We start from the raw sequence: 10,108 nt of genomic DNA, 5'->3' as shown, positions 1-10,108 counted from the left end.
AGATGGGAAGGGAAGGGAAGGGAAGGGAAGGGAAGGGAAGGGAAGGGAAGGGAAGGGAAGGGAAGGGAAGGGAAGGGAAGGGAAGGGAAGCTAGCTGCAAAGAACAGCAGCAGTGTCCTCAGAGAATTGTCCTCCTCTTAATGTTTTCTCCAGGTACTTGACTGCTAGCCTTTGTGACTTTTCTTGTTCTTGTTTATGGTGCTGTTAGTGCTGAATGGATTTGCATCATCAGGCTCAGGTGTCTCCTGCTCTGGTAGTCGTGTCCCATGAGAACCCAGCACTAGAATGGGATCTGGTCTTGCAGGTGTGAGGCAATGAATAGAACTGTATGAAAACAGCGTGAAAACAGCATGAAACCACAAGGAAATACACTGCCCCAAAACCACTGAAAAACTGCCTCAGTAAGTAAGGAAAGGATTCAAAAGTTGCAAGGGAAAGAGAAGCTGTGGGATTGCAGGTAGAAGGCCTTTAGCACCACAAAGATTAAGGCACTTTGAGCACTGTGCAACAAGAGGAAGACTAGGATTTCACCGTAGAGAAATGGGGGATCCCTGGAACTAAAAGTGTTGTATTATCCAGTGATTCAATCATAGAGAATTTCAATAACATACTTAGGAGATACCACCTTATTAATTAATTACCTTGGTTACATTTGCATTCATTACAGGGAGGGTTACAGGGTAACAAACATGGTAACAGCTGTGAGCAATGCAAGTGTAATGTAGCATTAGAAGTATTTACTGGGGAAGTAAAAATCTATTAATGTCAGAGTGAAAGCTCAGACAAGATATTTCTGGAAAATGTGTGCAAATTCTTTTCAACATGTTTAATAAATACTAATTGAAATGCAAAAAAAAATTCCTTCGGTAATCAAGTGACTGAAGAGCCTATGTTCCATGAGTAAATGAGAAGATTTTGGCTTGATTACCCTAGTGAAACAAAAGCTAAGAAGGGATGTGATTGCCATCTATAAAGGCAGGTTAAAGAGAAAGATGTGTGGGAGTGTATGTAGTGAAGGAAGGTAGAAAAGAGAGAGCTAATGATGAAACACAACCTCGGCACAATGGCAAACAGAAACAATGTGTTTGGAAATCAGAACAAAATGCCTAAATCTCAGGGGCTGTAGCACTTGGGAACAGCCTTTCAGGAAGGATTACAGGGAAACGAAAATTCATTTTCCAAAATGCCATTATATACTGAGACTTCATGGAACACTGCACTGGCCTCAGTGCTGCAGACAGACCCTTCCACTCCACAACTCCTTGATTCCTCTGACAGGGAAAAGAATGATTTTTCCAGTGATGGTTAATGAGATTTCACAGAAATTAGTAATGAAGGAAGGGTTGAGTAATGGATCCCCACAGTAACAGGTCAGTTCTTAGGAGAGATTTATCTGGTGAGAGTTATTGAACTCATTTCTGATGTTATCCTTTGAATTACTTAGGGATGTAATACTTTTAAACTATTGTAAGGGAAGATGTTGGATTTATTTTGGTTTGGATAGTTTGCCTGAATTTCTGCCTGTAATTAGAATGGATTACTTTTTATTTCTTTAATCAGATTTTGATGAAAAGGATGAAATAAAAAGTTTTAATGATTTTGTTTGAATGGATTTTTTATTAAAATTACTCTTTAAGATTTCAGTTGTTAAAATACAAAATTTGTATTTTAATGGTGTATTATTTTCTCTATGCCTAACTTGCTGATGCATCATGATAATATTTTAACCATTCTACTCTATTTCATTCTGACATTTGACTTATTAAGAAGATCCATTTGTTATGACCAAGTAACACAGCCTACCTTCTGTTCTTTTTAGGTCACCCTGGTTCTTGACATTGGCAAGAACTAAAGGAAATTGGAATTTCAGGTCTGGCTAAAATATTTAGACCATAAGTTATGTCACTATGCAATAATATTTCAAATTTTCCAGCTAAAGCACAATTCAGATTAAAAAAAATAGATAAATAAAGATTCAAATATAAGGTTTGTGAGATGAGAAGTGAGAGACTAAGGTAATGTTGTGTCTTCATTTTGGTTGGGATAGAGTTAATTTATTTCCTAGTAGCTGGAAAAGTGCTGTGTTTTGGATTTAGGATAAGAATGATGCTGATAACATTGTGATGTTTTGGGTTTTGCTGAGCACTGCTTACTCTCAGTCAAGGACTTTTCAGTTTCTCATGCTGCCCTGACAGAGAGGAGGTTGGGAATGCACAAAAAGCTGGGAGGAGACACAACCAGGACAGGTGATCCAACTGGCCAAAGGAATATCCCAGACCAAATGGCATCAGCTGAACAATAACACTGGGGTATGTTGGCCACAGGGGTGGAAGTCACTGCTCAGGGGCGGGCTGGGCATCAATCAGCAGGTGGTGAGCAATTGCACTGTGCATCACTTAAATCATACTAATATTTTATGGTATGCTTGGCTCTGGCACTGAATAGCAAACCCTATTTGGGTTTTATTATTAACAGTATGGGAAACAGATTGGTGTAGAGAGGAAATGATGTTTCAATTAGTACAGAGTTGCATATACACAATGTGATTTCAAAAATAAAACATTTCTAATATAAGCAGGTTGTCCTGTCTGTAATACAGCTGGTATAATACAGTTAATAAAAAATAAATATGAATTTGATGTAACATTTTAAATGGCATAAAATTCCTTACTAAATTATAAACATTCACAGATTTTTTTCTGTAAAGCCAAATATCCCAGAAATTTAGTTTTACTGGTAATTTTAAAAAGATTAGACACTTCTTATTTGGAGGTGCAACATCAAACTGTCATTTTGTCATGATACAAATTTTGAATTTATTTCAATTCTGTTTACACACTTCTTAAAGAGTTTTTCTGAATCTGTTTTGCTAGCATATGTGATTATTTTCTCATATTTATTGGTAAAAATGTTTTTATGTTTAGTAGATTTAAAATTATATAAGAACATAAAAAACATCCCCTTTTGTTGATGAACAACTTGTTTAACCAAGGATTAGCTATTCTTTGTAGTTTACCTTTCATATCATTGTATAATCCATGCTAAGTTTAATTTTCAAACTGTGAACTCAATTTCTGTAAATTCAAATAGAGATTAAAAATACAATTAAGTGTCAAGTATTTTAACCTTCCTGTACTAATTATGAAAGGAAGTCAAATAATAAAAATATATTAATATTTCTTCTTGGTTTTATCTTCTATTTTCTGTGTCAAAACCCTTTACAGACATGTAACAGATACACTCGTATTGGTTCATCAATAAATACAGATATATACAGGTAAAGCATTTCAGGTAAAGCATTTCAAGTAAAGCAAATCATGAAACACATGATTGGGTTATAACAGCTGAGATGAGGAATGAATTGAGTTCCCCAGTGATAATGTCTCATGTGTTTTATAATGCCTTGAAGTCTAGTTCTTCCTTACACTGAGAATTTCAAAATTTTGATGACACCAACTTCATTCTTTTCAGCATGGTTTTCCTGGATATCCTCAGTCCAACTAAACAGGCCAAAGCCTACCCCTTGGAAGTCCAAGGTAGCAGTTCTATCAGCTCCCCTCCTTACTTCTCCAAGATTCAACAACTCCATCATTTCATGACGACTGCACCCAAAGACAGGCTCCAATCATCACATCATCCACCATTCCTTCTCTCTTCAGACTCTCTGTTCTTTTTCTCCCTGATTTCTCTTTGTCTTTTCCAACCTTAATGATTCTATGATTTTATGATATTCCTCAATCTATTCACTTCTTCCCAGAGCTATATCATGGTGCAGAGGAGTTGCCCTCCCTGGGCACAGTCCCCCAGCTGTGCTCACTGCTGCATCTGTGCTGTTCCCACTGGAGCTCTGTCTGGGCAGCTCTGTCAGTCGTGGTGGCAACAGAGATCAGAGAGGCCATGACCTTCTGGTGGGTAGGTGTCATTGTTTCCTGGTCACACCAGTCAGCGGGTGGTGAGTCCCAGTGCTGTCCCAGTGCCCTTCCTGTGCAGATTGCCATGACCTGTTTGACCACCAGGCCACCAGCCCATGGTCACTGGATGTGGGGGCTCAGCTGCCTTTGCTTCTGGTCCTGTCCAAGTTTCCTCAGCTGCTGCCACACAAACTGTGGGCTACTGGTGGGTGTTTTCATTCCCCTTCAGGCTCCCCTGGTTCTAGAAACCTCCCTGTGCACCATATTAATGTGCTCCACTGCCAATTGTGTTGGCACCTGAACTGCTCACCTTGGCGGGTCTTCAGTGAAGGAGCTCTGGGGTGCTCTCTTACCTAAGAAGTAAGATCATTCTTCTCTTTAAAATAATCAATTTTTTTTCTTATTTTTTATTAAATTCTTTTTCTATCAGGAGCTTTTATGGCTACTTTTACATCTTGGATAAACAAGAGTACTTTTTTATATGCTTTCCTTGCTTTTAAGTGGTCTTTGTACCTAAAATCATTGACAGAACCCTCACAAGGTTGTTCAAGGTTAAATTTCCTACCTGAATAAAAACAGGACTCTAAAGTACCTCTTTTTCTACCCTTTTTTCTTTTCTTCCATCAGAAGCTAAATTGAATTGCAGCCAAAAACTTCATTGTAACACTTTCCAAAGTACAGACCTGAAGATCTTTTTGGCATCATCATGTGTCTGCAATTGTTTATTTTTCTTCCAAGGAAGCATAACCAGCAACAGAAGCATTTTTATTCCTTTATAACAATTTCCCACTTGCATGTGTAACCACACATTTTAGTGTCTTATCATAAGAAGTATGATATAGGTTTCTGTAAAGACTGTCCATGACACGTTAATGGCACAAATTTCTGCTTGGGTTCTCCATATCCCTGTTCATTTATGGCTGTGCTGTTATCTCTGTACAGCCATGGCTACACAGTTGGGAGCACACAAAGCAGTTACCTCAACACCATGTCTGAAATATGGTGTAATATCCCTGATAGTGGCAAAATCATAATTTTTGGTACCTAGGTGGTCAAAAGCCTGGAGTAATGCCACAGAAGAGAATGAACAGATGAGCTGTTTCTCTTGATTTTAAGGGGTTTTAGTGACTTGGCCATGAACAAAGCAAAGCAGTGCCAGCAGTGAGAATAAAGCATGAAATCTGAGTTCAGATAATTTTGGAGAAGAGAAGAGAAGAAGCTTTTGTGGCAGCATAGGTATAACTGGTGATGCCAGGGAATGCTGGCCCTTGAAAGGGAGCTCTGCCTTGTGGGATTTGCATCGTAAAGGTAAAAGGGCGACCACACAAACACCAGAGAAGAGCAGCATCCAGAAAGGTGCTAATGAGCTGGGTGCTGATCTGAGCTGAAATCAGGAACTGTGCAAGGAGTGGATGGGGGCAAACTCTACCTTAAATCATATTGGAATAAGTGTAATTGCTCTGACCAGACACTACATCTAGATGGATGTAAGACCACAGTGCAGGCAGGAGCTAGCCTGTTATTTTCCAGCCCTCTTCATCTGAAAATTTTTTCAGATGAATGTTGTACCCCCACTAATCCTAATTTTCACATAAATTATGGAGAACATTGAACTTTGGGGTTTTTTTTACCTCATTCGTAATTTTATTTTTTTGTCACTTACTTCTTAGCAATGCAACCATAACAAGATAACTTCAGTCAGGTTATTTTTCCTCGTGTCTAATGTACATATTTTTATTTTTAACTAATATTAAGTTTAAAAAGAAGACTTTTGGATAATAAGGTGTTCATGTTCCTAACAACATCTTTGTAGTGAAAGAAAACAATATGATAAGTGATGCAAAGGCTGACAGTTCATAGATACAAATACCTGAATCTGTTTGACCAGAACATGTGTATGAGAAAGCAATTTGTTCGTGATATATGAGATGAAAGTCCCTGACCCCAAGAAATTGAGGGATGAAAATCAGATGGTTATGATTAATATTATGCAAACTATTTTACAAGTAAACCTAGAGCAGTGGAAATTACTTTCCTTGCAGATGGGCTGGGAGGATTTATGAAAAATAATTTTCATTTTTACCTTTCTGTGAAGTCTTGAATATTTCAGAATAAAAATAAACAAACAAAAAATCAAAGAAAGCTCAACTCCATTGTTTCTTCCTAACCTTCATCCTTAATTTTTTTCTTTTTGTGCAAGTAAAATTGTGTGACTCATTGCAGAGGGAAAGGGATTAAATTAGTATTAAATTCGATGCTTAATACAATTCCACTTTCTCTGCTCTAATGGTAGAAGAAAACAACCAGAAAGGGGCTCTAAAAGTAGGAAATAAATCACTATATGTGAATATATTTGAAGTTTTCATGTACTTGTATGTTCTTCCTTTTTCAAAAAAGAGTATTTTGCCATTGCTAGACAGGGATCCTCAGAAGGGTAACTGAATGGGAGGCAGCATAAATGCTTTCAGAAATCTAAACCTCCAAACACTTGATTAGGGTTGATTCATATCATCAAAAAATGCTTCTTCATCTGCCAGCGCTTGTGTTGGGTCTGTGTGGCCATGTTTTGTTAGTGAGGAGGCTCCAGGGGTGGTTTCTGTGAGAAGCTGCCAGAAGCTTCCCCCATGTCCAGCAGAGCCAATGCCAGCCAGCTGCAGGACAGATCCACCTCTGGGCAAGGCTGGGTCAATTGTGAATGATAGTAATGTATCTATGATAACATATTTAAGAAGGAAAAAAAGGTTAATGGGCAGATGAAAATTGCAGTCAGAGAAGAGCAGAGTGAGAACACGTGAAAAGCAACACAAACTCCCAGGGCGGTGCAGAAGGAGGGGCAGGAGGTGCTCCAGGCAGCAGACCACAGATTCCCCTGCAGCCTGTGGTGCAGACCATGGTGAAGCAGCTGTACCCCTGCAGCCCCTGCAGCCTAGAACCCACCCTCAGCCTGTGAAGGAGCCCACAATGGAGTGTGCGGATGCCTAAAGGAGGCCGTGACCCCGTGGGAGGCCCATGATGGAGCAGGGTCCTGGCAGCGACCTGATGACCTGTGGAGAAAGGAGCCCATGCTGGAGCAGGTTTTTCTGGTAGGATCTGTGGCCCGGTGGGGGTCCCACTTTGCAGCAACATGTTCCTGAAGGACTGCACCCCTTGGAGAAATGACCCATGTTGCAGCAGTTTTGTGAAGAACTGTTGTCTGTGGGATGGACTCACGCTGGGGAAGTTCATGGTGGGGAAGAGGGGAAAGACTTCTCTCCCTCAGCAGTGGTAGAAAACAGCCTGTGATGAACTGACCATAACCCCCATTCCCCATCTCCGTGCATTGCTGTGGAGAGGAGGTAGAGCTTGGGAAGGAAGGACAGGTGGAGGGAAGGTGTTTTTAAGATTTATTTTACTTCCCATTATCCTGCTCTGATTTTGTTAGTAATAAATATAATTAATATCCCCACTTTAAGTTTGTTTTGCCCACGATGGTGATCAGTAAGTGACCTCTCCCAGTTCTTTTCTCAACTCATGAATCCTTTGTTATATTTTCTCTCCTCTGTCCAGTTGCAGAAGGGAACGAGAGAGCAGCTGTGGTGGGTATCTGGCATCCAGCCAGGGTCAGCCCCCTACACTGCTATAAAACAAGTCTCTAGCACCCAAATTCCTGAGGAAAAAAGTGCCTTTCCACCCTAATTACATAGTTCTTACTTTAGGAAGAAAAGAGAGAGAGTGACTATTATATATAAACCAGACTAAGGCATCTAGTCTGATGAAAGGATGAAATCAGTTTAGAGTATTTTCTACAGATTTCCTGAGTAATTTTTTTCTTTGTAATATATAAATGTGTGGTAGAAATATCGCTTCTGTTAAAAGCAAATATTTGTGTCTACCTCAAATTGTTACTCATTGAGAAATTATACACCCCCCTCATTGTCTGTGTTATGCTTTTACAGTTGAAAAGAGCAGCGGGAAATTGCTATTGATTTGTTGCACAATTTCTTCTTGCATTTCTACTTCATCACATTTATACACTACATAACCTGTTTGTGTATTCCTTCTTGGGACATTATAGGACTTCTATATCTGTTCTCTCTTTCAACCCAAGAGCAAAATTCATCAGAATATTATGTAAAAAACTCAGAGTTTCATGTAGATTGGCTTTCAAGGGATATCTGTAGAGAATACCAACATAAAATATAAAGGTCAGGTGTTCAGGTGGTACAAATCACTGTAGGTCTAATTAATGTTGCAGCTGTATTAATTTGCAGCTGGGTATCTTAGAATCATAGAATCTTGCTTGAAGACAATAAATAATGTTTATTTGAACCAAATCAAAGCCAATCCTGACACTGTAAGACAACTTCCAGTGGAAACTGCATGTTTCTGATTTACTTAAGTCAAAGGATCCTTTCTGCTTCACTTATTGGCTTATTCCAACAGGACTGTCCTGAAGTAAAACCCCATAAGGTCTGCATAAAACTACTACAGATCAAGACAATTCCTTTGTCAATGGTCAAAGAGGAGCAATCATTGACATGGTTTATCTTTCCCCTCTTACCCCTTGGAGATAAGTGTGACACTAAGGCAAAAGAAGTTGGAATAAAGATGTTAACAGTCCATGGGTGAAAAGGATCTCAGTTTTGCCATGGTTCTCTTATAAATGTGTATCCCTCAATATCCTGTCTTGAGGCATAAGGAGCACTGAAGATGGCAATATCCCTGATCCTCCTGTAGGCTGCTCACTGCAATATGGACTTCCTGGGAATAAATGACAAGAATCTCAAACACTGATTCTGTGTCCAAAGCATTTGGCAGAATTCACTTTTTACCAAGAAATCAGATTAATCAGAACAATGGCCAGGCACTTTTTCCTCTCTAGGGCAAAGTTATAGCTACTTGATGTGAGGTGTCAGATCCCCACAGTGCATGTGAAGAATATCTGAGATGTATTTTGTTGTTTCTTTTGTAGAGGTTGTGCAGGAGAACCCATAAATTCAGAGATCCTGAATGAGTGTATGGGTGTGTTTGCACAGCTTTTCAGATATAGGATGACCTGGTCATGCATGGAAGCACAATGGGAGACACACAACACCGTTATTCAACAGGGAAGTCCCTTAGTAAGATGCTACAGAGGCTGCACCCTCAGCTATGTGAATTTGGGGAAGGTCAGAGAGAAAGAAAAGTTTGGGTTTATGTGCCTAAATCCTTTATAACATTCAGCCTTAGGGGTCTTGTGAATACTGTAAGGAGGGTGTAGGAATTCTCTTTGAAACATTATCATCTTTGCCTTGTTCCAACATGCGGAAAACAGCCATTGCATGGTACAAACAAGGCCTGAAACTTTGCTGAACTTTTCCCACTAAAGAATAACGCAGTGAGATCTTGGAGGAGGAAGTGCTGGTCCCTCAGTTTTCCATTACCACTTTCTCCTAAAGGCTGACACTGAAACCCCTGAAGCTCTATTTGTAGGGGTTAAAACAGCAACATTCTCCATTTCTATAGTATCTTTTAAACAACATCCTCTCTTTCTACAGTATCTACCAAGGTAATCAGAATACTTTTGAGTGGAATAAAAATATTAATTTTAGATAGAATCAATGAATCATTTGGGTTGAAAAAGACCTCCAAGATCATCACTACATTCCACATCCAATCATTTCTTGAAATTCACAGATACTTCATAGACATATGAGAAACTTCTGAAGTTACAGTAGAAACTGAGTAGGGATTTGCTTTTCAGAAGATCTCATCTTCTGCTCAGTAATTTGGGGCATTCAATGCCTCTAATGAATTTAATTCTGATTTATTTTCTCATAATTGCAAACTCTACGGCAGTTAATAGAATCATGGTCTTATCCCTTAGAGTATGTGAGTGTAGAATTCCACTTGTCCTTAGTGAAGCCTACAGGATTTTTCTCGTTCACATGATGGCAGAATTCAGATGAAGGTATGAGAAGAGAAAGAGAAAGAAAAATTTTAAGCAAAATATAAAATAAGAGTAAGAATCAAGAAACTTTTGGAAATGATGGTCCTTGATATTTTCAATGTACTTATTTCTAAGCCTCAAATTTTTGTTTCTACTTAAAAAAAATGTAGAAAAACAAAACAATAATTTTATTGGGTCAAATTCAATTGGGGATTATATTTACCTCTTCTACAGCTTCAAGTGAGTGCATCAATTATCTAAAGTGTTTTAATGGATTAGTCAAAACTGA

The 10,108-nt window shown here is 38.9% G+C and overlaps 1 long non-coding RNA gene across 1 annotated transcript in view; it reads left to right on the top strand.

Moving 5' to 3' along the window:
- LOC113968215 overlaps nt 1–2,323 on the top strand; it is a 4,152-nt gene extending 1,829 nt beyond the window's left edge. Inside the window, exons 2-3 of the long non-coding RNA XR_003534429.1 lie at nt 233–401; nt 1,820–2,323. This is a non-coding gene — a long non-coding RNA (uncharacterized LOC113968215). The remainder of the gene's footprint in view (nt 1–232; nt 402–1,819) is intronic.
- Nucleotides 2,324–10,108: the final 7,785 nt, after the last annotated feature.

This window comes from Neopelma chrysocephalum, unplaced genomic scaffold (genome assembly GCF_003984885.1).
Source record: "Neopelma chrysocephalum unplaced genomic scaffold, ASM398488v2 Primary Assembly neopelma1_66, whole genome shotgun sequence".
Taxonomy (NCBI): Eukaryota; Metazoa; Chordata; class Aves; order Passeriformes; family Pipridae; genus Neopelma; species Neopelma chrysocephalum.
The sequence above is the reverse complement of the archived record's forward strand: the minus strand, read 5'-3'. Positions and strand labels throughout refer to the sequence as shown.